Genomic DNA, 27,071 nt, shown 5'->3' with positions numbered 1-27,071 from the left:
CGGGAGGCCTGAGCCGCAGGGGGCCTGTTCCCAGGGCAGGTGGCAGGAGTGGCCTAGTCACTGTGCATTTGGGAGCATTGCCACCGACCCCCAGAGAAGAAAGAAAATCTGGACCCCTAGTCTGGAAAACTTCTGCATTGGTATGTGGTCTACACCATTCCTCGAAGTGCTTTCAAATAATGCTGAAAGGAGCAAAGTAGAGAACAGACGGGCCTCTGGCTTAGAACTCAGCCTTTGCCTTTCTGGTCTATACAACCCCGGACCGTTTACTCTGCATCTCTGTCCCTCAGGCACCTCATTCGTAAAATTAGGATAACAATATTATCTACTTCCAAGAATTAAGGAAAAATAATCCTTTTAAAGTGCTCAGCTCCCCTCCGCACTCAACAGTACAACCAGTTGTGAAGCTCTGCTCTGTGGGGTGTGCAACACTTTCCTTTTACCTATGGACGAACTGAAGCTGTAAATCATGAGCGCACCTACAGCTGCTGGCCAAGAATAGAATTCGCGTTTCCTGGCCTTCATGCTATTAAGCTGACCGCTAAGCTATGCCTCTCCCCTGCCTCAAGCCCGAAACATTCCTATTCTTGGTTAAAGCAAAGGATGGCAGGGGCCGGGTGTGGGGTGGGTAGGATTTAAGAAAATAATGGTAAGAAATAACCTCATAGAGATGAACTTAATCTTTGTATCTCATCCTTGAAGCTGATCATATTTGAAATTAAAAAAAAAAAAAAAACAGTTCGTTTTCAGTCAGTATCTCCCCACAGCTAAAATTATCAGATTTTTAAAATACTAAGTTTTATGTTGCTGGTAAAATTGGGAAGGTTCAGAAAATCATTATTTTTGGTAACTCCGTGGAGTATTGTATGCTTCTGAAACCATCCACAGGCGTTTAAACGGGCTCGGAGCCTTGGGCAGAATAAGGTAGAGAAATGTTTACAGTTCATAGTTGGGAATGCACACTGGAGTTATTTTGCCTTAAGCAATACAGAAACTCCTGGGATAAGCAAAAAGCATATTTTCAAAGTGAAACCAACTGAAGAAACTAGCAGAAATATGACATGGTAGGGTTGAAAACCGTTTATGGGGCTGGATTAAAAAGCATAGACAATGAGGAATCTTTATGCTTCTTCTATTAATAATGAGTTGTGCCTACATTCACAAAATTAGTTTGCAAATTAATATTTGGAGTTGGCTAAACAACTGGTTATTAATTTTTCGAGAAGAAAGAAGTTGCATTTGCCTGTTTACTTGAGTGATTTTGACACGCCGTTCCCCAAACAAGCAAACGAAACTGTGTGTGTATACAGGCGTAGTGTAGCTCAGCTCTCTGTGGTGAATCGCGTGCTACGCGTGGAATTCCCATTCACCTGCACAAGAAATTCGAGTAGGCGCGGGTCTGCAGCTCATGTCCACAGCACAGTCAGGCCATATATGCCCCAACTCTCTGGGTGTTTCTTCTCTCCAATGACAACCGAGCAGGAGCTTTTTTTGTTGTTTTTGTTTTTGTTTTCCATCACCAAGGAGCAAAGCCTTTTGGGCACATTAGCACTACTTTCAGCAAGTAACACAAAATGAGAAATAATTGCGTTGAGGAACTCCTGGGATGTTAGTGGTGCTGTGGGCAGGAAAGCAGGCACTGGAAAATAAATGACAAATTAGTCTGCTTAATCTCTTTCTTGTGAATCAGATGCCACGGCACAGGTTCATAATGCATTAATAAACAGCAGCTAATGCAACGGAGATACTATTCCTCAGATTCACAAGAGTGGGAAGAATTCTTCCCTAAGGGAGTAAGCATGCTTCCTGAATGATTTTCTCCCTCCGTAAGCTGGACTTTGTGGTATAAACCCAGGTAAATGATCATAACTGTTACATGTGTGTAGTGTGGAAGTGTCGATGGACAGTTTCATACATATCAACTTGCGCGAGCTTCACTAGGACATCCCTGGGACGGACAGGTTTTCCTACTTCCCCATTTTACACAGAAGATGCTCGAGGAGTTACATGAGGTACCAAATGGTGGTCAGTGTTGGTCAGAAAAAGATTTGGCCGTCAGAGAAAGGTAATTATCATACGATCTCACTGATATGTAGAATTTGAGAAACAAGGCAGAGGATCATAGGGGAGGGGAGGGAGACATGAAACAAGACAAAACCAGAGAGGGAGACAAACCTTAAAGACTCTTAATCTTGGGAAACAAACTGAGGGTTGCTGGGGGACAGGGGAGGAGGGGGATGGGGTAACTGGGTGATGGACATTGGGGAGGGCACATGATGTAATGAGCACTGGGTGTTATATAAGACTGATGAATCCCAGACCTGTACCCCTGAAAAAGATAATACATTATATGTTAATTAATTGAATTTAAATTGGAAAAAAAAAAAGATTTGGATCTTGATCTTCTGGCTTCAAAACTTATGATCTTGCTTACCCCATCAGCCTACCGAGTTAGAGTCAAAATCTATATATTAGTGTAACTCCATACAATATTCATTCTGATGCCTCGGAGTTGAGTTATGGTTCCTCATCCATTTTAATCCAATTCCATAATACTATAAATATGACTAAATTCCAAAATCTCGCAAGTTCCCGACATTACAAAGACTGCCCTTACATGTCCCCTTAGTACTGGTGACATAAAGGAGTCCCAGGACATTTTACATACGGAAACTGAGACACACAGATGGCAGAGGGAGCCGGTTAGCAGCAGAAGTACCGTGAAGCTGACTTGTCAAGGTTATTTCTCTAGGTGCTCCGACTCTTAGCTGATCAAGTCACGTGCTGAACACAGAGCAGCATTAAGGGTGGGCTTTTCTGCTTTCGCATCTCCAGAACAGGAATCAGCCATCAAGGCTCATGGGATCTGTCGGTGGCTGGACATCTTTACAACAGTCCTGTCCAGCCTTGGCCATTCCTCTAGCTTATACCGCACAACGCTTAACATGAAAGTGTTCAGCTGTGCAGTGTTCCTTTGTCCTAGTTAACACGATGTTCTGCATTTATTCTATACTTGTGATGAGAAGGATATTTTTGTGTACCGAGCCCTTTTTATCCTCATTTATGTTAGCCTGGTCCCGTTGCTGTATGGCATAGCAAATGGGCACTGACTTTGTGCTTATCGGACAGCTGACCAGAGGGCTTTGGCTAACCACAACCCCTCTTACTGTTCACACAAGAGCACCTGCCCTCCTGTCAGTTAGGATATGCCTGTGAGAGTGATGGGAAAGAGATGGCATCTGGCCAAAGTCATGGAGAGGAAGGAGTAGATGTGGGAAAAAAAAAAAAATGTAGGGGCACCTTGGTGGCTCTGTGGGTTAAGCCTCTGCCTTCAGCTCAGGTCCTGATCTCAGGGTCCTGAGATCGAGCTCTGCATCAGGCTCCCTTCAAAATGGTTGCTGTCTTTGTTTCCTTGCTCCTCAGGTAATCTGCTGTACAAAGAGCTTTGAAGATATCAAGGGTCAGTGCCCCCGCCCCCAAAATAAGTTAAGTAGAAACACTATCCATTGGGTGCTCATGCAAATGTGAACTCATATATATATATAAATTTGGTTTCTGCAAAGCACTTAAATGTACCCACTTGGTGTTTTCAGATAAAAGCAAAATGTTTCCTATTCTATCTAATGAGCTTTAAAGAAAGGTATTAAAAACAGACAAGGGAAAACATCATGGATTTGGTTTCTTTGTGTAGTATCTCTCTTCGACATATATTTGCGCCTTCAACTTCATTGTTTCTTTCGGTTTCTTCTCTGAGAATGTGACTCGGAGGCTTCCAGGGTAATTACGCCTCCTACCTTTCTCAGGACAGCCTGCTACTGTTTTCTCTAATAACCTGTGATCATGTAATGGATAAACAGTATTATCTCTGTTTTAATGACCCCCTGATTCTACAGTGGCCGGCAGTGTGCCAGAGTCAGCTTCTTGGACTCTGTTTTTGTTCTACATTCCTCAGTACTACGACAAAAACTATTTACGTTTTGCTTGAATAGCTTAAACACCATTTTAGAAGACTTTAGATTGCTTTTGAACATATTTGAATGCATCTTTAGCCATCACTGGGCTTAAAATGGAAACCCTTTTTTCAGCTTATCTGTATTAAACACCTGTAAAAATCAATGGTACTGTATTTTTTTTCTTAGAATGCTCTGTTCCTTTAACTAATGCCAGAAATAATGCACAATTTATTCTAGCGTGTTCTTTTCCCTTTGCCTGATGTTCTCCAGTAGTAAGTGGCATAGTGTATAAGAACTGACTTCTGCTGACTTAATAGTAAAATTGCCAGGTTGATGTTGAAATTCAACCAATTGGAGCCTAATCCTCAAGAAGAAATTTGCTGTCTCTCCTACTGATTATCACCTGTTCTCTTCATAATGAATATGCAGAAAGTTTATTTTATTTTTTGCAAGTGTACATACTTACATAAATGACCAATAGGAGAAGTTAGAGTTAACCAGTGATGTTTTTTGAGCATTGTTATTTTTCCCTAAAATCAGAAGTCATTATATTTATATTGAAAATATTGAGTGGTTTGTATGAGCTTTATGCCAAACTAAGATTAGTGTGCTGTAGCCCATTACAAATGTAGAAGATTGACCATTTTTTATGAGTTAGAATAAAAAATATGATAATAATGTCTTCTCATCATCATAAAGAGAGATGATAACGACTAAATGAAATATTTATATTATCTCATTTTATTTGATAGGTTCCATCTTCTCCCATACCAAACACTTTCTCAAGAGCAACCATAGCCTCCTGGTTAAAAAAGAAATCTTTGTAGAATTCAAGGTCTTCATCTGTGCTGCTAATAAACCCAGTAATCCAATATTTTGCTCTCTTTGATTTTTGAAATTTGTTTTGTATCTTAAAATGGGGCCCGGTGGTTTAGTATGTTTTGATCAAGGCTGTGCGTAAAGATGGATTATATTTTAGTTTCTGTGTGGGGATAAATAGGATTATTTGTTCCCAAGTATTGCTTTTTGGAAAGTGGGCTAATTTGTAAGCAAAAATGTGTGTGTGTGTTGTGTTGTGTGTGTGTATGTGTGTGTGCGTGCATGTGTGTATTACACATGTATTATTTGGGCCATCTGTTACTGACCCACATATTCAATATGCCACTTGTCTCTTCATCAACCATATCATGAGGCTCTCCCTAGCCTGTCTGCTTCCTCATACACTGTCTTGCTATCGTCTGTATTCTTATATACAATCTATACTCTTCCAGACGTCTACATTTTCTTTGAGACTTAATAAACAGACACACTGACACATATGTCACTGCAAAGTCACGTCGGGATGGCTTTATAACACGGACACTGGAAAACGGATGTTCAGTGGGCGACATGACCCCGCTGTCACTCTGTGCGGCCCCCACTCTCATAAAGGGTTCTGGGTTCCCAGGAAGCCTTTTCAGGCAGGTGGCTGTGTCACGGTGCTTTCATGGGAGCCGAACTGTCCCCGTCTGGTCCCCCATCTCTCTCTTCCTCATTCTCTGTGCTCATCTGATTGAAGTTGGAGAAAAGAAAAAAAGATTTGAGGCTTGCCCAATTTGTCCTGACATAAAGAGATGTTTAGCTCAGTGGAACGTAGTAGAGGAGAGCCAAGGGCCTGACTGACGTTTCAACAATGTGTCTGGGGGACTGCTCACTCCACGGCCCTTCACTCTGCCGAGGCCTGGCTCCTGGAGAGCTCTTGAGAGGGGTGACAGTCCCTCGGGCTTTGACACTCAACACCTTGTTAGATCTGCTGACAAAGAAACGGTGTGTGGTTTAGCGTTTGTTTTCTGAAGGAGGTGTTTGGGTTTGCTTAGAGCCTGAAGAAAACATTTCTGAGGAATTGAAGCTTATACAGAGGGGGAAAAATGCCCTATTTTCTGAACACATGGATTTGCCTTAAATTTTTCTTAAATTTCCAGAAGACATTTTGGATTCAACACCAAAAGGTTGCAGTTCTCCTTAAATCCCTCATCTGCCAGACCTCAAAAATTAGAAATGTAACTCATTGAACTACTTCCTCATTGGGCTGGGTTTGGTCCCCGTGTCACTTTCTTCTGTTTCTATTTTTTTTTTTTTAAATGATGATGACCAGAGGCCTTCTGTGTTTTCTTTTATTCTAACAGAGCATCAGACCTTAATTCAGTTCTGATAGGGCATCAAAAATGTAAAAAGCAGAACAGCAAACATCCTTGCACGTAGTGGGAAGGCGTAGAATTTTTGAGTCAGAGTTAGGTCAGGGCCTTGGTGTAATTAATTATCCTTTGAAAGCCTTCTTGACTTATCCTTAACATTTAGAAAGACAAAGTTGAGAAGAGAGGAACCGCCTTGCGGCGCTGTTATGAGGATTTAATAAGGTGAGACGGAAATTTAGCCCCGCACCTGGTAGGTTACCACGTAGAGGGGGAGACCTGCAAATGCAGAGCTGCTGGTCTCTCCCAGCCACGGACGTTTCCTCTGTCCCGCTTCCCCTTCGTCTCTTTTTAGCTCATCTCCTCCTTTCCTTCCCATATGAGGAAAAAAAAAAAAGGAAAAAAAACACTTTTGGGACGCCTGGGTGGCTCAGTTGGTTAAGCAGCTGCCTTGGGCTCAGGTCATGATTCCAGCATCCTGGGATCGAGTCCCGCATCGGGCTCCTTGCTCAGCAGGAGCCTGCTTCTCCCTCTGCCTCTGCCTGCCATTCTGTCTGCCTGTGCTTGCTCTCTCTCCCTCTCTCTCTGACAAATAAATAAAATATTAAAAAAAAAACACTTTTGATAGAATGATATGAAATGAAGCTTGATGTTATGCATAACGACATTATGGACAGAGGTGCAGCTAGGTTGGGACTGGGCTCAGGAATTAATAATAGGACAAGGAACGGTTGTTCTCAATTGTTACCAACCCAATGCCGAGTCTCCAAATTGCTAATTTTCGATTCACTGGTGATCACTATCACTCATCAAGACTCATCCAGGTTTCTAATTCAGACGGGACTTGGTCTCAGCCAAGTCTTTTTACGTGTGGTCTTTGTCTCGTCCTCGTACATGGAGGAAGCCCAGAGGGTGTGACCCCTCACATGATCGATGGTCCATGCTTTAGCTTCTGGGTAAGAGTTACCCCCAGACATCGGGTCAGCAAGGATCCAAAAGCTTTGGGGACATGTATGGATGTTTCTCTGAATTACCCCAAAGGAACTTGTTCTTGAACGGAGTCTCATTTCAATAGCGAGGGCTAGTACAGGATGAATTCTGCATTGGAGAGAGGTTGGTGAGTACAAGTCTAAGATTTCAATCAACACTAGGGTTCTGGGACCTTTTCATCCCAAAGTGGGAATGTGTCACATGGTCCAGAATCCCCCTGCTGGGCCATGACATTAGTAAATCTCATTTGTTGTCCAGTGTCCTCACTCGTTCTCCGCCCTCCTTCAATACTAAGGTCATGACTGGATCGGGGTTGCATTACCCGGGCACCTCACAAGCACTCAGCAATAGTTAGGTGTTATTACCTCAACGGTCCAGGTTTCTTGGGCAATTATTCTCACCCTGGTTCTCTCTCCCCCATCCACCTACTTGAAAACTATAATCAACAATTCCTTGTAGATTTTTTAATTTTTCTTAAATTTCAAGAAAACATTTTGGATTCAGAGGGGTGGAGAGTTTTACAGAGACTCCCTCTCTTTTCCCATGAGCACAGTTGAACCCTGCCCTCCTTCCTGTCTGCTCTCTGGACTGCCAGCCTTCCCACCCTACATCACCCAAAGGAGATACCTGGGTTCCAGAAGGAAAAAAAAAAAATCATGTCCCACCAATTGAATGTTTTCCACAGTACATTTTTAAAAATTGCATTCACTTTATTTAAACTGAAAAACAACAGTTCATTCATTTCTTCCTCCTCCCCACATCTCCTATGACCAGCAGTCTAGTCTCTGTATCTAAGATTCTACATATAAGAGAGATCATGAAATATTTGTCCTGATTTATTTCACTTAGCATAATGCCCTTGAGGTCCATCCATGTTGTTGCAAATGGTAAGATTTCATTTATTTATGGCTGGATTTTTAAATTCTACTGTATATACTGTATATATCATACTATTCGTCCATCGATGGATGTCTGGGTTGTTCTATATCTTAGCTATTGTGACTAATGCTGCAGTGAAGATGGATATATCTCTCAAGTTAGTGTGTCCATTTTCTTTTTTTTTCTTCAAGATATTATTTATTTGATAGAGAGAGAGATCAAAGTAGGCAGAGAGGCAGGTAGAGAGAGAGGGGGAAGCAGGCTCCCCGCTCTCTAGCCTGATGCCAGGCCCCATCCTAGGACCCTGAGATCGTGACCTGAGCAACCTAAGCCAAAGGTGGAGGCTTAACCCACTGAGCCACCCACTGCAACACCCACAATGTGTCCATTTTCATCAGTAAATACTCAGAAGTGGAATTGCTGGGTCATATGGTATTTCTTCTAATTTTTTGAAGAACTTCTACCTGTTTCCCATTGACTGAACCAATTTATATTCCCATCAACAGTGTGTAAAGGTTTTCCTTTTCTCCACATCCTCACCAACTCTTACCTTGTTTCTACTGGCCATTCCGGCAGGTATGAGGTGATATCTCTTTGGGGTTTTGATGTGCATTTCCCTCATGATTAGTGGTGTTGAGCATCTTTGTATACACCTGCTGATGATCTTTATGTCCTGTTTGGAAGAATAAATCTATTTAGAGCATTTGTCCATTTAAAAATGAGATTGGTTGCTTTCCTGCTGTTGAGTTGTATGAATTCTTTGTATATTTTGGATATTAGCTTCTTTTTAGATACATAATTTACATGATTTTCTTCCACTCCATAGCTTTCCTTTTCATTTTATGGATGGTTATCTTGGCTGTGCAGGAGAGCTTTTAGGTTGCTGGAGTCCCACTTGTTTATTTTTGCTTTTGTTGCTTTTGCTTTTGCTGTCAGATCTGAAAAGTCATCCTACCACCCATGGCTTCTTCAAGGAGTTTTATGGTTTCACGTCTTGAGTTCAAGTCTTTAATCCATTTTGAGTTAATTTTTATTTATGGTATGAGAAGTTACTCCTGTTTCATTCTTCTGCGTGTAGCTTTCCAATTTTCTGAACAGCATTTATCCAAGAGTCTGTCTTTTCCCCATTGTTATTCTTGGCTCCTTTGTTGTGAATTAACTGACCTTATGTGTGGGGGCTTCTTTCTGGGCTCTATATTGTGTTCCATTGATCTGTACTGTACGCCTGTTTTATTGACAGTGCCAAACTTTTAAAATTATTATAGCTCTGCAGTATAGTTTGAAATCAGGGAGCATGATGCCTCTGGCTTGTTTTTTTCCCTTAAGATTGCTTTTGGCTATTTTGCGGTCTTTTAGGATTCCATATCAATATTAGGGTTGTCTTAGTTGTGTGAAAAGTACTGTTGGTATAGGGATGGCATTGAGTCTAAGATGGCTTTGTGTAGTATGGACGTTTTAACAATATTAATTCTCCCAATCCATGACCACAGATATATTTGTTTGTATCTTCTTCAATTTCTTTGATTTTTTTTTAAGTATTTGTAATGAGAAAAAAAAAAGCTATATTGGATAATGGAAGCAAATCAGGATGGAAAATCTACTTTGCAAAGTGAAGTTAGTATTTCTAATAGCAAGGTATTGTGTTTTCCTGTGACTCCTGAGGACCACTCTAATATGACTCCAAGACTTGAACCATATCCCAGGAAAATCATTTGAAGAGTTCTGAACCCGGACACAGTACAACAACACATTTCTCATAGTAAATTGTTGGATGTCCAATAGTGGTTCCCGTACTTTGCAGGTAAAACAATACCATTAGGCAGTGGAACAAGCGTACTAGAATTTTGGGAACTTCCAACCTGTTCTCTAAACCAGAAGCTGGTTTACTAACATACATGTCAAACCCTGACTCGGGGCTGCCATGAACTTGATTGTTAATTGTCAGTTACTGATGATCGGTACCTCCAGCATGCCTTCAAGCTGAAGTACAGAAATACAGAAGGGGTTCCTTAATCAAGAATGTGGAATTGCCAGGTTATCACAAATGAGGGGAAGCTGCAGATGAGTTACAGAGCCCTGGACTCACAGATAGGATTCCTTTACAAGCCCACAGGTGCCCATTATGCATTCTCTCTCCACCATAGTGAGGTAAAGGCAATAACATCATTTGATGATGGGTTTATTCTCTCCAGATTTCAAGATTGAAATAGAAAGACAACACCTGAATGTAATTCCCAGGGCAGGCAAGGGCTGTCCAGCCCTCACAAGATGCACAAAAGCCAGGGAAGCTCCAACGAAGTCTATTAGGGGATTTGTTTTGTGGAGCTCAGTATTTCTTCCATTCGAGTTTTCCCCGATCCTTAATTTAACTCCACGAGTAATATAATACACCGGGGCAGGACTGGAGCGAGGTGAACGGTACCACAGCCTGCCCGTTATGCCTGACCTTGCAGCTGAGTATTAATTTGAAGTCCTGGAATTAAAATTTTCTATTCTTTTGCATTGTCATGCCTCACATTGATAAGCACAAAGAAATGTAAATAAAAAAGACCTATTTCAAAACCTTCCATACAACCTTTTTGTTTTATGACAAAAGACAGTTAATTAACATACTAGCAGTAAGCAGCCTTCCCAAACTCATGCTAATTATGTATTCTGTTGACCGTGACTCTAGTCATAAGGTAATTGGCTTGCAGCAACATGACATTTCAAATCATCTCTTGAAATTACATCAAAAAGCCAGCCTGTTTTGTTTTGATAGGGGAACAATCAATTTGATAAGTGGTAACACAGCTCATTGTTTCACATTAATTAGACTAATTGCTGCATGTTAGCCTCTGAAATAGACAGAACTTGGAGAAGACAAAGGCTGCGGCCTTTAGCATGCCGTGCGTGTGACGGTTCCACTTGCCTGCACATACTGGAGGCAGAAAACAGAGCTGTTAGAGGAGGCAGCCTTGCGGGAGGCTGGGTGTTAACAGGAGTTTGATGTGTTATGCTTAATACACTGGCTTTCAATTATAGCATCCAGGTTCCAAATCCCGCAGAGGAAAGAAAGGACTCCCAAGAACTGTTTCCCGGCTAACCAGGTTTGGGTTTGAGGGAGTTAGAACAGCCTTCCAGTTCCTTTCTCTCCTTTAAAACACAGAGACTTTTATGTCCCTGCCAGGGAGACCCTACTTACCTCTTTGTAGCACTCTGGGCATAAAATGCCTTAAAAAACAGACCGAAACAAAAATAGAACCCAAACAAAACGAAATACCAAAAGGACCCCCCCCCCCAAAAAAAAGAAAGAAAAAAATAATTCCCTTTTTTTCCAATTACAAAACAGTGTTTTAACCCACAGAGATTTAGGGAAAATGTCACTGGGGGAAGCCTAACGCCTCAGCCCTGCAAAAGCCTTTCGGTTTGACAGACTGTACCTTTGCTTATCCTCGAGACCACCAATTTGGCCAAACTGGACGGTGCGATCTTTATGACAGCAACACATGTCTGTCTCAATTGGCAAGGAAGAGAATTCCACTTGTGACCGGGCGCGGACTCCTGATGCTCCCACAGGTTGATGAGATCGCGTTACTGGACGGCTGATGCAATGGAACAGGGCTCCTTCCCAAGGAGAAGGCATCCAGTGCTTAAAACACCAGGTGCCCTGTCTCTGTCACTCAGACACTGTCTAGTTATCCACATGCAAGTTTGGATCATGGCGAGCTCACCAGACGAACGTGCAAATCTGCGGCTGTGTGTACCTCTTCACGTCTGTACTGTTTTCATATGCGAAGTGGGAATTGGTCTCAGTATTTGATTCTGTGGTTGCAGATCACCAAATTCAGTGTGGTTAGGCGGTCAGTGATCTCGTTGGCTTTGGGCTGCATTTGACCTAAGAGATAAAGTCTCAAACAACAACAGACTCTGCTAATTGCCATCGCAGCTCGATTCAGAGAATGGTTTGCACATGCTCCTGGTGTGGAGAAGACTTTGGGTTTCTCCCTAGTTTCTTCAGCTTCACCAAGAGTGGTGTGGTCTTTGAACAGGAAGGACAGCAATATATAAACATAACAGTGTTTTCATAAGATACACAGCTGCATTACACATCCCAAAATTGTAAGTATGATGTTCCTCCATTTGTAAATGCTTATGGGCTTTCACTGAAATGACAGAGGGAAATAGGACAGTGAAATTTGGACCTGGCTTGGAAAATGAATTCGAAACATTTAAGCAAGATTGATTTGCTTCTGTGTATGAAAGCATCTGGGGCGGGGAAGGTGGGGGTATGCAGACATTTGTACCAAAGGAGAGCATTTCATTTCTTCTTTTTATCATGCCCTCAAAGGAATGATCCCTTTGCAGGAACTTCAAAGCTCAAATTTGTGCGGGCAGGTTTAATTTGGTCACTTAAAGAAAAAAAAAAAAAAGCATGTGGTTTAGCAGAGGCAAGCAATTAAATGATTGCTCCTACAAGTTAATAAATCTTCAACAGCCTTTTAAAAAGGTACAAGGATTTGTGATGTAAGCATGCTAATGTGCTGTTTTCCCCGTAAAATCCCAGAGTTTATTCAGAAGGTAAATGATGGGGAAAAAAAAAAAGTACCAAGATTGAAGCCCCTTAACATTCAGCTTAAGTGCTGGTTCCACTTGCTTGAGCACAAGTTGGAAGCAGCTTTGTTAGGATTCTAGCCCGCACCCTCGCTGTCACTACTGGTTTCTTGCGTAGTCGCGCCCCACTTCGTGCCGAGCAAATCTTTGCTCAGTTAAGCGAGCGTCAGTCACTGGTAAGCTTGGCTGCCGGCCCAGGGTTGTTAGGCTTTTCCGTGCTACACCTGAATGAGATATTGACGAGACATTGCTTCCCAAACAGAGTTGAGAAACTGGATAAAAAAATAAATAAATTAAATTGTCATGGGGCTGACAGAATAATTTTGAAAATGCAACTTACACTTCCAGTGCACAAGCAGAATAAGGGAATGGCTGCTGGCCCGGTGAGGTGGTCTGTCATTTGGTGGGTTGCATTTTTTTTTTTTCTTACTTCCTGCCTCCTGGTTGTGGATGTGAAATGTGTGTGGGTTGCGGGGGGGCGGTGGGGGTTGTAGGGTGACGGGGGGGAGAGGGAGTTGGTGCTGACAGATTATGACCCTGTGCAGAACCTTTTGGCCAGCTCCTGGCTTCATTGGAATGGGTCTATTATCTACTGAACAAAAGCTTCCCAAAACAAGACGCTGTGGAATACAGTTACAAGGCTTTGGAGTGAGGAGAAGGCTCTGACAGTAGGTAATTTCTGCTGAGGAGAAAAATAAGGATCAGAGAAAATTCAGGGACGGAGTGGAAAAAAGACCTAAAGGAGGACTTGTTTTTAAATAGGAAATGGGGGGCAGAGCGATTAATCACAGAGTGCTCTGGGCCCACCACAGGGCTTGTGTGAGGAGGGCTGTTAAGACCAGAGGACAGAGGCTGGGGACACTACTGCCCTCCTCTCCCCCACACCCCAAAGTGGAGGGGGAAGACCTATTCCTGCCGGCTGAACCAAGTGTATAAAACTCCAAGACGTTTTAGTAAATATTTAGATTCTTGGTTTTTTGCTCTTGAGTTAATGATGTGTTGTGATCGTGGCAGTTCTTCCTCTCCTCCGAAAAAGTGGAAAACCTGAAGTTCACTGATGGCAAGAGAGGATTCAGGTTATCTGAGAGCAGGGGGAGAGGGAGTGGGGGAGGGGAGAGCCCAGGAACTCTGATGGCTCTGGCAAGACTTTGTCTCAAAAACCTGTTAATTGGAGTTTTGCTGGGAGAAATCAGAAATTACTATAGGTTCTAAAGATTTAATAACTTCTTTTAAAATAGAATCAGGGCTCTTAGAGCGTGCATGTGCTATTTTAATGCATAATTTCTCATGGAAATTATGTAATTCCTTCTCCTAGCTGTGTCCATACTGAAAAGGACAATTCTGAGAGGGCTCGCGTTTTGCGCCCTCCACATCCAGCTCACATCCCTGCTAGAGGCTGGTGCTGTGGGACTCCATGGGGCGATGTGACTGCCTGGGGAACGAAAGGTGGCTCTTTCCCCTTCGATGCTCCACTCACGCTCAGAGCACACACCATCTAAATGACGTCACAGACTCTGGGCTTTCATGCTCAACCAAAGCCCAGCCCCTAGCAAAGACATCCAAACCCCTATTTATAAGTCAGTGTGGAGCACTCGCTGACATATAGCATGGTTCAAGGAAGGGAGGGCTGTCTTCCACACAGAGAACACCACCTTTCCCTTCAGCATTTTACTCTCTTCACTTAGGTTTCATAATCTCTAAGTGGGAGGTAGTCATATCTACTTTGCAGGGTTGCTGAAAAAATTAAGGGAGAGGGAAGCTCCCAGTCTGGTGCTTAGTGCACATGAAATGGCTCTTGGTAGCCCCTTTGAGAAAGGAGGGTTATTTGTCTGTAGTCTTAAAGAAGAGGTGTAGACACTTGAAATTTTCTTCTAATAGAAGCAGGGTCAGGATCATGGATGGGTAACCTGTGTGGACACGTAGGGCCCAGGGCTCTGCAGGGCCCTGCACTTGGTTTCACGTTCTGCTGTCACCATCTGGAAATTCTTAATACACTCTGACCAGGGGACACCCCCCACCCCCGCCATTTTCCTTTTGAATTGGGCCCCAGGAGCTATGTCGCTGGTCCTGAATACTGTTATTTGAACTTTTCCCACAATTTTTATTTCTTTTCCAGCTATAACTTTCATTGAATATTTTAAATTAGTTTTTGGCATTATCAGGCACAAACTAACTGCTCAGTTAATTCTCCTTTTTTTTTTTTTTTAACTTGATTGGGGCCATGTGCCTCCCATTAATGCCTAATGTGCTCCGGCCCTACTGCAATTCTCCCCCTTACCTTGCCCCAAGCTCCCAATTCCCTTGAAAAGATGTACACTGCTAGTCCTTTGTGTCTCCAGTGCCCTTCCTGTTCCTTCTGGAAAGCCTTATTTAGAGCCCCTACAGCTCAACTTCTCCACTTCTCAAACAGAAGGAACCCTTCCTCAGCCATCACCACGTCCTCACAGCATCTTGGTGTACATCTATTCTAACACTCCTCTAGTCAGTGCACTGGACGGTACGCTCTTTGGAGGGAAGAGACGTTCTCATTCTCACACCTGCGGTTTCCCACCACTCTGACTCCCAGCTGGGGTTCCTAGTTGACTCAACAAGTGCATAGCGCATGAACAAACCCATCCCCAGAGGGTCCATGAGCACCACTGACTCATTTTCATCTCACCTTTAAAAAATTGTTTTCTGCTTTCCTTTTGTATTTTTGAGCAATGGATGCTTCACATGCCTGCAGTATGGGCCAAATGGAAAAACAAACTCGGGATTGCCTCTGAGGTAGAAAGCAGTTCCTAAACATCAAGAATTGGTGGGCAATTAAGTGGCTATCCCTGTATCCCACCCAGTTGGTGAAATGAAATGCCTTTTGTAATTCCTGTTCTATTGGATAATATATTAAGACCCTTCAACTCTTGTTCCAAGGTCTTAAAGCAGGATTCTTCAGCCCCCCAGGGTTTAGAAGGCTTTAACACACGGGCCCACAAGGCAAAGGGGGACCTGCAGAAGGATGGGTTTGATGGTGGGGAGAGATGTGAGTCAGTAGATTCTGTGGAAATCAAATGCTAAATTTTGTGAGCACATGCAATTTTCTGAGGAGAAAGTTCTCTGGCTTTCATGAGATCCTCAAAGGAGCTTCTGGCCCAAAAGTAATTAAAGACCCCTGCTTTGGTATTTCAATTTGAGAAAATGATGTTTCCTTCTTATGAAAATAGAATACTGTCTGTGATGACTTACCATTATTAAAGGGATACTTTCCTGACTTTGAACAACCCCCTTGCACATATATACCCATGCCGATTTATTAACTGTAATTTTGAAAAGGTGTTTCTCAAATGGCCTCAAGTTGGTTGAAATATTTGCGCTTGCTCCTCAAAGTTGTCCGCATTGTTTTCCTCCTTCTCTCTCCAGTCTTCGTTCCTCCTGCGTTTGCAAATTCTTCGGTGAGTGGAGGTACACCATGAGAGGGGAGTTTAGAAGACATGTGTGCCATTGGCTACCTGGTGGTGCATTTCTTTTGTTGTTCTGGGTTGTTTTTAGAATTCATATCATTGATGTGCTTGGGGCATTGGTGACAAGATGTTAATAGTTTCTTGACTGGGCAGACAGCTGTGTTGAGAGGTGTTAAGTTTTCAGTAAATTCATCTGTTTTATTAGTTCAGATTTACCTGCAATGTTAGCTCATTTACAACTGAATTTGAGATCTATTTTTTTTCACCTTTCGCAACTTCTGTTTCTTTCTTTTGTTTCCATGTAATTTCAATTGAAAAATACTGAGATTCCTCCTTCCCTCTCCCCAGTAAGGTAGGCTGTCTTTACCTATAAATAAACAAGGGTTTGGGGGAGTCCCCCTTCCTCAAGAGTATATATTTCTATTATTGCATAAGTGATCATCCCTAATTACTAAAAACAAAATATTTGCAGTTATCGTTACAGATAAATTCACCCAGTCTAGTCAAAGACTCTGGCATGTTTCTGTTTTGCTCTTCCTAGTTTGTGTTTGTACTGAAGATATTGGCTGTACCAGAGGTGGGTAGAAGCAAAATTTTGGCCTCTTAGTTGAGATGTTGCAACCTTTTATTGGTATAAAAACCTCAGTGTGATACTATATTCCAATGTTCTTGGCTCTTTTTGTCATTAAATATTGCCATTTCCTCTCCTCTGAATTCTTTTTTGTCCTTCTGTAGTCTGAATTGAGAAATCATTCATAATTCTATGGACTTATCTTCAGTTTTCTTGTGTGTGGATTCCCTTTGCCTCCCTATGTGAATTGGAAGCTCCTGGAAGGCAAGGTCCTTCTTTGCACTGCCCATGAATCCTGGTATGAAGCTTTTAAATCCTCCCTGATTCCATGATTACAATGGTCTCCTCCTATCCTGAGCAATCACATCGGCCATGTAAGCTGTGGTTCTGCAGGCTTTGGCCCTGTCTTTGGATTAAGCTTGCTGGGGTCAATTCTCTCCTAAAATACTTTCTAAGCATGGAAGAAACAGCAAGATAAAGTCACTGTGTCATGGGTAGAAATACTAGGCCAAATTCTCTGAGTCCTGAATGCAAAAATGTTTAGGATTGAAAAATCAGGTTCACATTTCTCAGAATTACTCAGGAGAACAATTTTGTGCCCATTGTCAGTTGCTGTTTTTTTTTAAGATTTTATTTATTTATTTGACAGACAGAGATCACAAGTAGGCAGAGAAGCAGGCAGAGAGAGAGGAGGTAGCAGGCTCCCTGCTGAGCAGAGAGCCCCGATGCGGGGCTGGATCCCAGAACCCTGGGATCATGACCCGAGCCGAAGGCAGAGGCTTTAACCCACTGAGCCACCCAGGTGCCCCCCATTGTCAGTTTTTTGAAAAGCAGTGGGTAAGGTATAGGTTATATAAGATATGTAGCATTTACTGAGTGAGCTCTCGGGGAACAGCATACATAAAAGCTTATAGTCCTCTTAGACTAGCAAAGAATAATGGCTAAGAATGTTAACCATTTAGGGCTGGGGAAGGTCTTGGAGATTCGGTAGCCAAGCCTCTTCCTTTTGTCAGTGAGGGGACTGATTCCTCAGCTGATATAGGTACCCTATTCAAGGACATACAAGGCGGGACACCTGGGTGGCTCACATGATTCAGCAGCTGCCTTCGGCTCAGGTCATGATCCCAGGGTTCTGGGACCAAGTCCCATATTGGGCTCCCTGCTCAGCAGGGAGCCTGCCTCTCTTTCCCACTCTGTGGGCGGCTGCTCCCCCTGCTTGTGCGCTCTCTCTCTCTCTCTCTCTCCTTGGCAAATGAATCAATAAAATCTTAAAAAAAAGACGAACAAACCAGACATATGATTAGTAGCAAAATTACAGGGAGCCAGGCACTTGTTTAAATGCTTTGTGCCTATTAATTTATTACCTCATAACAGCTTCGTGAGGTAGGGTTATGTTTATTTTTCTTTTACAGGTGAAGAAACTGAGGTACAAAGAGGTTAGGTCAGTCACCCAAGATCTGATGTTTCTGTCTATCTCTAGGATCTGTCTGTTTTTCTCCATCTCCACTGTCCCTGCCTTAGGCCAGGCTACCATCACCTCATATGGGGACTTCTGAGAGGGCCTCTCATGGGTCATCCTGCATCCGTTCTCACTACCTGAATAGGTTCGGCCCTTGGTGGACTTCCTTAAAACTCCAGCGGTTAGTGGCCACACCTTGCTTGTGGGATTTGCAGGAGGCAGCCCTTCCTGGCTTTCCAGAGGCACATTTCATGCTCCCTCCCCTGCCTGTGGTACTAGAGCACCTCAGTACACTCCCTCATGTGTCAGAACCTGGGCATTTTTCTACCCACCATTCAGATCCTAACTCAGAAGTCTCCCCCTCAGGGAAACCTTCTCTGACTCCTAGCTGAACCATAAGCCACGATTGCGAGGGTTTGAGTCCTCAGGACCTGTATGGATTTGATTTACCGTTGTGTTCCTAAAGCCAATACAACAGTTTCCGCTTGTCCACAGAGAATACAGTACGTTCCAAGACCTCCAGTGGGTTCCTGAAACCACAAATAGTTCCCAATTCTACATACTGTTTTTTCTCATACAGACATACCTGTGCTAAAGTGTGATTTCTAAATGAGGCAGAATAAGAATAAGTAACAATAATAAAGAGAAAACCTATAATAATATACTATAATATATTATGAATATGGCCTCTGTCTTTCAAAATACCTAATTGATTGTACATCACCCTTGTGATGGTATGAGATGATAAAATGTGTACCTGATGAGATAAGTGAGGTGAATGACATAGGCGTTATGACAGTGTTAGTCTGCGTTGGCTTTCCGACAACACGTCAGAGGGAGGACCACCCGCTTCTAGACTGCAGATGGCCGTGATAACTGAAACCTCAGGTAGCAAACTGAGGCTAACACAGGGTCCCCTGGACAGTGTGGGACACCTGGCTGACAAATAGCATTTGTTGAAGGAAGGAAGGAAGGAAGGAAAGGAGGAGGAGAGCCCTAAGGTGCTGGGAGTGGTTCATTCTGGTTCAGTCAAGAGTGAGGGACTGGAGTTAGGCTTTCTGATGTGGACCCTTACTCAACTGCTCACTTATTGTGAAAATGCCTAAAATGGGAGTAAGGGCAAAGGAGGCTTCAAGATTGATGCCGAGGAGAATTCCAGGCCGTCCCTCTGCATCCTCTATCCTAAAGGAGAAGAGCACAGCTCCCTGCGTCTGAGGTGTGGGCTCTGCGTCGTGACTTCTTTCTCAAAAGTACAGTGTGAAAAGGGGGGTGGAAGAGAGTAACTTCACAGTGGGTCTCTGCCAGGTAGATCAAGGTCAGGGTATCAACCGTGATAAGCCATGTTTATTGTATGTACCTTTGATAGGACGGGATGAAAACAACACCTTACCTCTGAGATCTTTCGTCCCCAAGCCTGTAACCCCAGTCTAATCATGAGAGAAACAGCAAACAGATCTCCAATCTACAAAATACCTGGCCAGCATACCTCAATACTGTCAAGGTCATCAGAGCCAGGAGAGTCTGAGGAACTGTTACAATCAAGAAGATACAACAGTGAAATGTGATGTGATACCCTGGATGGGATTCTGGGACAGAAAAAGAGTAGGTGAAAATAAAGGAAATAGGCATAAAGTATGGAGTTTTGTTAATAATACTATGTCTGTATTGGTTCGGTAGTTGTGAGAAATGGGACTCTCTAACCTAAGATGTTACCAATAGGAAAAACTGGGTGGCAGACATATGGATGGGGACTCTGTCTTACTATCTTCACAACTTTTCTGCAAATTTGAAACTATTCTAAAGTAACAGATGTATTTTTTAAAAAGCCATGCTGAGGTTTTGGGGTTCGGGGACTGGGAAAGTCAGTAGTATTACAAGTAGCAGGGGTTCGACCATGAAGTCACTGGCTCTGAGCATTAGACGTCTGTGTGGGGGTGTGGCTGGTGGTAAAATTAAACTTTGGGGGTCACGGAGATGCCAGGAGCTGAGGAAGAGGGGGCTCTGCAGAAAGGAAGGCAGGGAAAAGAAGGATGGGGGATTGGACTAGAGCTAGAAGAGACAGTAGAGGCCAGTGAAGGATTTTTCAAGATTTAGAAAGATGTGTATTAATCCATAGCGTAGAAGAAGAAATTCCTCAAATGCTTGTTTTATTCATGTTTAAGACTGAGGTATGAAATAGGTGATAGCTGCATGGTTAGGGTTGGGATGGTTTGTCTTAATGTTGATTTTGTAAGCCAGTTTTCTCACTTGAGAGAATCCCAAAATATGGTGTCTGTAGGTCTTTTCTCTAGAACCTTCCATTTCCCACGTACAGAGTCCTCTGGTGTCCTTCCTTGGGGATATACAATTGCCTAGGGCATTCTGGGAGCCCAGTGGAAAAGAAGGGGAGGGAGTGGAGTCTTTCCTGTAATGCCCTCATTTTCAGTAAGGTGTTTGGAAGGCCCATCTTCTTCTCTGACTCCCCACACTCCTGGTATTGTGGTCCTTAGAATTTCTCTATCTTGGTTTCTCCAAAGACAAAAGTGAGAGGAAGAGTGGATGCTGTGCTTTGCAGGGAATAGGTAGAGGATGTGGGGGACAGAGTTTCAGCCAGCTGTTTTCCAAATGAATGATTTTAGCTGCGTGCCTTACCCCTGCCTTAACACCAGTGCCTGATACCCAATGCCCTTGATCCCTGAGCTTTCAGAGTGAGGAGTCCTTCATCTTCTTGTCCCACTTCGCTTGTGTTTACAGTTCATTTCGAGCATATCTCTTGAAGAGATACTGCTCTACACTCTGCCTTTCAGTTTCTTGTACCATGGTTCAGGTTGGGTATGTCTCCTATTTTCATCAAGATGGGAAAATATGAAAAAAAAGATGGAGACTCTGTTTCTGTTTCTCCTTGGTGTTTTATGATAATTTCTGAGAAGAAAACAACAGAAGAGTCTTTCTTTTCTTACAATCAAAATTTCAGAAGTCAACATTTAAAATCACTACTGTTTTCTTATATATATATATGTGTGTGTGTGTTCATGTTTTTTGACTATGGGTTTAAATTTAATATATTATATAGTCTGATTATTTATTTTAATGAAAAAAGCAGAATATAATTAAGGAACAGAACTGTCAGTTTGCTTTTACAAGGAGTCTGTTGGATTATGGTTCAGTCCTTAGGGCATATTACCTTATGCCTTTGGAGCAGTCCTCACATTTTTGAGAAGTAAGCAGTCTTTGTCAAGTGATATAAGAATCAAAGCTTGTTTTGTGGAATGAAAGTTAACTGAACCTGAAGCCCTTTTTTGTACCACCCCATTTGGGTTTTTTCTCATTTATATTTTAGTGATTTTTTTTTTAAAGATTTTATTTATTTATTTGTCATAGAGAGAGAAGCGAGAGTGAGCACAGGCAGACAGAGTAGAGTGGCAGGCAGAGGCAGAGGGAGAAGCAGGCTCCCTGCCAAGCAAGGAGCCCGATGTGGGACCCGATCCCAGGATGCCGGGATCATGACCTGAGCCGAAGGCAGGGGCTTAACCAACTGAGCCACCCAGGCGTCCCGAGACTTTTTTTTTTTTTAAATGGCAGTTAAAAAAAAAAAGAAAGAAAGAAAAAGAAAAAGATCCCACTCGCAGCACCTTGAGCTGTATTTACTTATCAGCTAGTTGAGGGTGGAGGGAAAGAACGCAGATTTTCCTGAGTCTTTTCTTTCCTGGAAAAAGCAGAAGGCTGGAGATTATCCACGTTTGTGGTTCCTGAAGGTATAGCTGATGCGATCCGGGGAAGTTGTTTCTCAAAGAAATGCTATCCTTTTCATTCATGCAACTTGAACTTTCCTCTGGTAAAACTTCAGGTGTGCTGAGCAAAACCTTTGCTTTTCTTCTTTTTACTCAGTGAATCCTTTTCACTGTACTCTGGAGTCATAACTCCAATAACTCTCTTCCAGGGGAGATTACTGTCTAGGAAAGGGGCTTAGTCATGGGGTGGAAGGAGGATGTTGCCCTGTTAGTAAATGTCAGCTCAAATAAACACATCTCCTAAGAGATTTCCAAATGGAGGCATCTTCATTTCTCAAAATGGTGATAGGATTATTTTACCCCTTATGTAACCTGTGTTTTCCCAGTAGGGATGTGTTAGAATATGGGGGTTGGTGGACCTGGAGGGATGCATCTACCATGAAGCATCTATAAGAACAGACTCCTCCTACTGCAGAGTGTAATTGCCCCCTACAGAAGTGGGGACAGTGTTTGGTCCTCATTCTCCCTAAGTCACCGAGTCAGCAAGGGATACTGATCTTTAAGAATGTTCACCCTAGATCATACTGAGTATAACTCTACTGTCCCCTAAAACCCAAGACCTACAGCAGTTTCTTTCTTTTAACTTATGTCAGCCTTTAGTCTTTCCCATCATGCTGTCATGGCTTAGCTGGGGAAGCCAAGTTTTAGTTTGTAATCATGAATGCTTATAAGGCAGAAGGCCAAGGCTTCCTAAATTGCTCACTGAGCCTCATTGTAAATTTATATTGAACTCTTAATGGTGGGAGCATTAAAAAATTGGAGCTTCTGAAAAGTGATCTCATTTTAGAATTTTTTTGTCCTCTTCTATATCCTCTGGTTTAAACCACAGTATTAAAAAGAAAAATCCTTAGTTAAGTCAGGAGTTTAGATGTGTAATTGTCATTGAGTTTACTTTAATGATAAAAACAGGAAGGAGGTGGTCATCACTCAGAAAACACTTATTGGATATGCTGTGTCCTTAGGCACTCTGCTGAGCCTCAGTATGACTAAGATATGGCTCCTATTCCCAAGGCACTTAAAGACTAGAAGAAAAACAAAACCAAACTAAAAACTCCATAGTGCCTCTTAGTAGGAAATATGTTGTGTAACAAATGATCCGAACATTTACTGGCTGAAAACAACAAATTATCTATCCTTTCCCTGAGTTTCTGAAAGTCAGGAACATGGGAGAGCTTAGTTGACTAGTCCTGGTTCAGAGTCTCTTAGGAGGCTGCAGTCAAGGTGTTGGCCAAGAGGGAGGTCTCCTGAAGGCATGGCACGGCCAAGGGTCTGCCTCCAGACTCACTCACATGGTGGCCAGCTGGCCTGCCACATGGGCCTCTCGCTGCTGCTGAGCACAACATGACAGCTTGCTTCCCCCAAAGTTCGTGATCATAGAGAGAGGGAGAAAAAAGGACAAAACAGAAGCTGTAGTGTTTTTTGATAATCTGATCTCCACAGTGACATACCAGCACTCCTGCTGTATTCTGTTGGTCACATGGACCAATCTGGTACAAAATGGGAGATGCCTATGACAGGTGTGAATATAAGGGGGGGGGGGATTGGGGGACATCTTAGAGGCTTGCCACCAGTCTTCCATCCATATACTGAGCTGCTCAGTTTCCAAGATTAACAGTGAAGAAGCATGATCAAAAATATCTAATGATGTCAGCCAACACCCTGGAAAGAAAAGGGCAGTGAAATGTAGAGGTGGGGTGGTGGACATGGAACATAGCTATGGGCCAGCCCAAAAGGGACAGCCACCTCTAGGATCTGTCTAGGAAATCTTTTGTGTAGAAATTCTAAATTCTAAGTGTCAGACATGATTCTGATTTTGCAAAGAAAGGGATTGAAGATTACTGATCATATTTCTATCACTAGCAGATGAAGAGTGATTCTCTTTCACTAAGCAATCATGGTGCTTTATGAAAATTGAAATGGGAGTAGCATTTAAAAGGGGACAGACTGTGGGGACGCCTGGGTGGCTCAGTTGGTTAAGCAGCTGCCTTCGGCTCAGGTCATGATCCCAGCGTCCTGGGATCGAGTCCCACATCGGGCTCCTTGCTTGTCAGCGAGCCTGCTTCTCCCTCTGCCTCTGCCTGCCACTCTGTCTGCCTGTGCTCACTCTCGCTTCTCTCTCTATGACAAATAAATAAATAAAATCTTAAAAAAAAAAAAAGGGGGACAGACTGTATTTGAATGAGTCCCTGGTATGGCTCTTATGGTGTGGAATCAAAATTAACCACAGCTAGGCAGTTTTTCTTTGTGTACCACTCTATTTATCCAAATGATGCACTGTTTGTTGTAAGAATATGTAAGAAAAATTTTTGTCAGTGCAACAACAAAATTATTTCTGATTTGGACTGGAGCATCATTTGCTCCTGCCTAGTGCTCTTCTTAATGACAGAATTATTTTACATAAAGAAGTCTACTAAATAGCATTTATTCAATCTGAGAAAATACATCCGAGTACTCTACGCATTTTCCTTGTTGCCCCATCCCAATTTTCCTTCAAATATGTAAGAGATACTAAGCAGGTCCAATTTTTACCTCCTATTTTTCCTGTATGTTTGTTTTTGAGGCATGATTGAGAGCTATAAATAGGTAAACTGGCTTTTCTCCCCCTGGTTTCTACTGCTTTAACCTGGCAAAAACCTCAGGAATACAGAGAGAGTAATAGCTAGAAGGAAAAGAAGAAATTACATTGGTATTACTTTCTAGCACTATACTATGTTCAGACTCACTTCTGATCCTTGCTTAATTTGGAACTAGTTCTAGGGAAATGGCCAGATATAGGACATGATATAAAATGAGATATTTAACAAATCATGCATGGATGTCACAGAGATAATAAGTAATACTGGCAACATGGTTCTTGTCCTTGTGTATGTGCTTAAGTAGGTCCTTTTGGTCTAAATCTTATTAAAATTTTACACTTTTAAGTTGATATTTAGGTACCTATTGGCATGGTGCCTGGGTGGCTCAGTTGGTTAGGCTACTGCCTTCGGCTCAGGTCATGATCCTGGAGTCCTGGGATCCAGTCCCATATCGGGCTTTCCCTGCTCTGCAGGGAGCCTGCTTCTCCCTCTCCCTCCGCCTCTCCCCCTGCTTCTGCATTCTCTCTCTCTCTCTCTGTGTCAAATAAATAAATAAAATCTTAAAAAAAAAAGACACCTATTGGTATGATGCACCATTTATAGGTAATGCTAGGAAAACTTGAGCTTTGAGCTTAAAAATAAATTTTTCATGCATTTCTTATATGGTGAACAAAAAGAAAATCTACTTGACAGTGATGGGACTAATTGTGATTTTGTGTGTGGAGGGGGTGTGGGGGAAAGCAACGGCTGGGTTCTAGGTCATGCATTTTAGCAAGCATGTAATAGAATACCTAGGCCTGAATTTCCTCCTGTGTAAAGCTATGCAGAACATCTAGTTGACTTATCAGGTTTTTTCTAGCTCTAAAGTTTCATCCAAAACTTCTTTGTCTGACTTTCTTTTGAACATGTATAATTTTTTAAATGTCTGGATTTTTTAAAAAATTCTATTTGTTTATTTGAAAGAGAGAGAGCATGAGAGAGCACAAGCAGGAAGAGGAGCAGAGGGAAAGGAAGAAGCAGACTCCCGGCTGAACAGGGAGCCCCACTCGGGGCTCAGTCTCAGGGACCTCAGATCATGACCCTGAGCTGAAGAAAAGACACTTAACCAACTGAGCTACCCAGGTGCCCCCAATATGGGTAATTTTTATGTACCAATAGTATCATAAAAACGATTGCTTATAAAATAAGCACAAATTTACAAATTGTCCATAACGAAGTTTCTTCATAAAAAGTTAATCTCTAGATTGCTTTTGTAAATACATCTTAGAATGTTTCTCTCAGGGTCTCTGGCTCCAGTGTATTGATCACAAAGGGCACAGGTCTGAGAAATTAAAGTGATAGTTTGTAAATAACCTTTTCGGACATCAAATTATTCGCCAAGTATGCTGTTCTCTGTGGTACTGAGGTAACCATTTATGCTGCTTCCTGTTTAAGAATGCTTTCAGCTGCAGGTAGCTCAAATGCCAACCAGTGTTGGTTTAAAAATAAGAATTTGATTATCCCTTACCACAGGAAGCTTAGAGAGAGATACTTCTAGGTTCGTTCAGCTGCTCTGCAATGTTGAGATTCTGATCTGGCACTTCTCTGATTCTCTTGGCCTTTCCAGTAATACCACAAAATGGCTCTCCCAGGTCCGAGCAAGGCATCACTTTACTGTCTCAAGCAGATAACTGTCCTCAGTCAGCCCTGGGTTAAAGAGGACAAAATTATCCCGACCACCTGAAGATCAGTCAGAATTCATTATCCCAGTGTTCATCTCTCTTACCTACAGTAATCTGGCCCTCAAATTTATCTTCATTATCCTTCTGCTAGGTTCCTCTGTTTTAGTCAAACTGTTTTCTGCTCTCCCCCAAAAGTTGCATTATTTTTAATTTTGCACGATGCTTTTTTCCCATTCTTGTCTGTCCTCTTTTCAAGTTAAAGTCCCATCAAAATGTTACTAAGATTCATTTCAAATTCTATTTAATCTTGTCTCATCACTCCAGCTAGAAGGAATTGCCCTTTCTTTTGAGTCGTTGTATTAGTTTATATTTTGTGTTTGTTTAACAGCATTTTACAGGATGATTTATGTCCATATTCCATTAGGTGAAACAAGGCAAATACGATTTTGTCCATTTTACAGATGGAGAACAGGCTCAGAAGAGCTTGAGTGACTTTCCTAAGGCATCATGTAACCAAGTGTTAGAGTCAGGACGTCAGTGAGTCTGGGGTAATAAACTCTGTAACAAACATGCTCCCCAATAGTGCAGAACAAAGAATACACATGTTCATTTCTCTCTCATGTGAAATACTAAGTGAAGGTTCTAGGTTGACAGATGGTTCTGCCCCTTGGAAGGGTTGAGGGGCCTCAGGCAACCATCTCCAACACCTGGCCTCCAGGGTTGGACTGGACCTTGGTGATTCCAGGCAAGGAAAGGGAAATGGAGCAAAATCCATGTGCAGGTATTTTCTCAGAAGTGAGGTGGAAGCTGCACGTTTGCTACAGTTCATTGGCGAGAGCTCAGTCATGTGACCTACCAGCTGCTAGACTGGGAAGTGCACCCTGGCCTTGGGGCCAGGAACCAGGGAAGAGTAGCAGCCTTGTCTGTCACAGACCGGGCTGGTTTGAGTTCGTGTGGTTTATTGTACCTTTGTCTCCCTCATGGTAAAGCCACAGTGGAGGGGCGTCTGGT

The 27,071-nt window shown here is 42.6% G+C and overlaps 1 protein-coding gene and 1 long non-coding RNA gene across 17 annotated transcripts in view; one reads left to right on the top strand and one right to left on the bottom strand.

The window, feature by feature from the left end:
- Positions 1–27,071, top strand: part of ESRRG (estrogen related receptor gamma) — a 625,647-nt gene that overhangs the window by 306,183 nt on the left and 292,393 nt on the right. Inside the window, exon 1 of one of the 15 annotated variants that reach the window (XM_047704109.1) lies at positions 11,340–12,094. The exons of the other annotated variants lie outside the window; for them this stretch is intronic. The gene's annotated coding sequence lies outside the window, so the exon portion shown is untranslated. Of the gene's footprint in view, positions 1–11,339; positions 12,095–27,071 lie in introns of those variants that run through there. 15 annotated transcript variants of the gene reach the window in all.
- LOC125085630 (uncharacterized) lies at positions 1,072–11,545 on the bottom strand. 2 transcript variants are annotated; one of them, XR_007122976.1, is made up of 3 exons: positions 11,416–11,545; positions 8,544–8,666; positions 1,072–1,639 (listed from the first exon to the last, which is right to left on the bottom strand). It is a non-coding gene; the product is annotated as an uncharacterized LOC125085630 (long non-coding RNA). The 2 variants fall into 2 exon arrangements; XR_007122975.1 differs by lacking the exon at positions 1,072–1,639 and adding an exon at positions 5,183–5,501.

This window comes from Lutra lutra, chromosome 15 (assembly GCF_902655055.1).
Source record: "Lutra lutra chromosome 15, mLutLut1.2, whole genome shotgun sequence".
NCBI lineage: Eukaryota > Metazoa > Chordata > Mammalia > Carnivora > Mustelidae > Lutra > Lutra lutra.
This window is presented reverse-complemented; position numbering and strand designations above follow the sequence as displayed.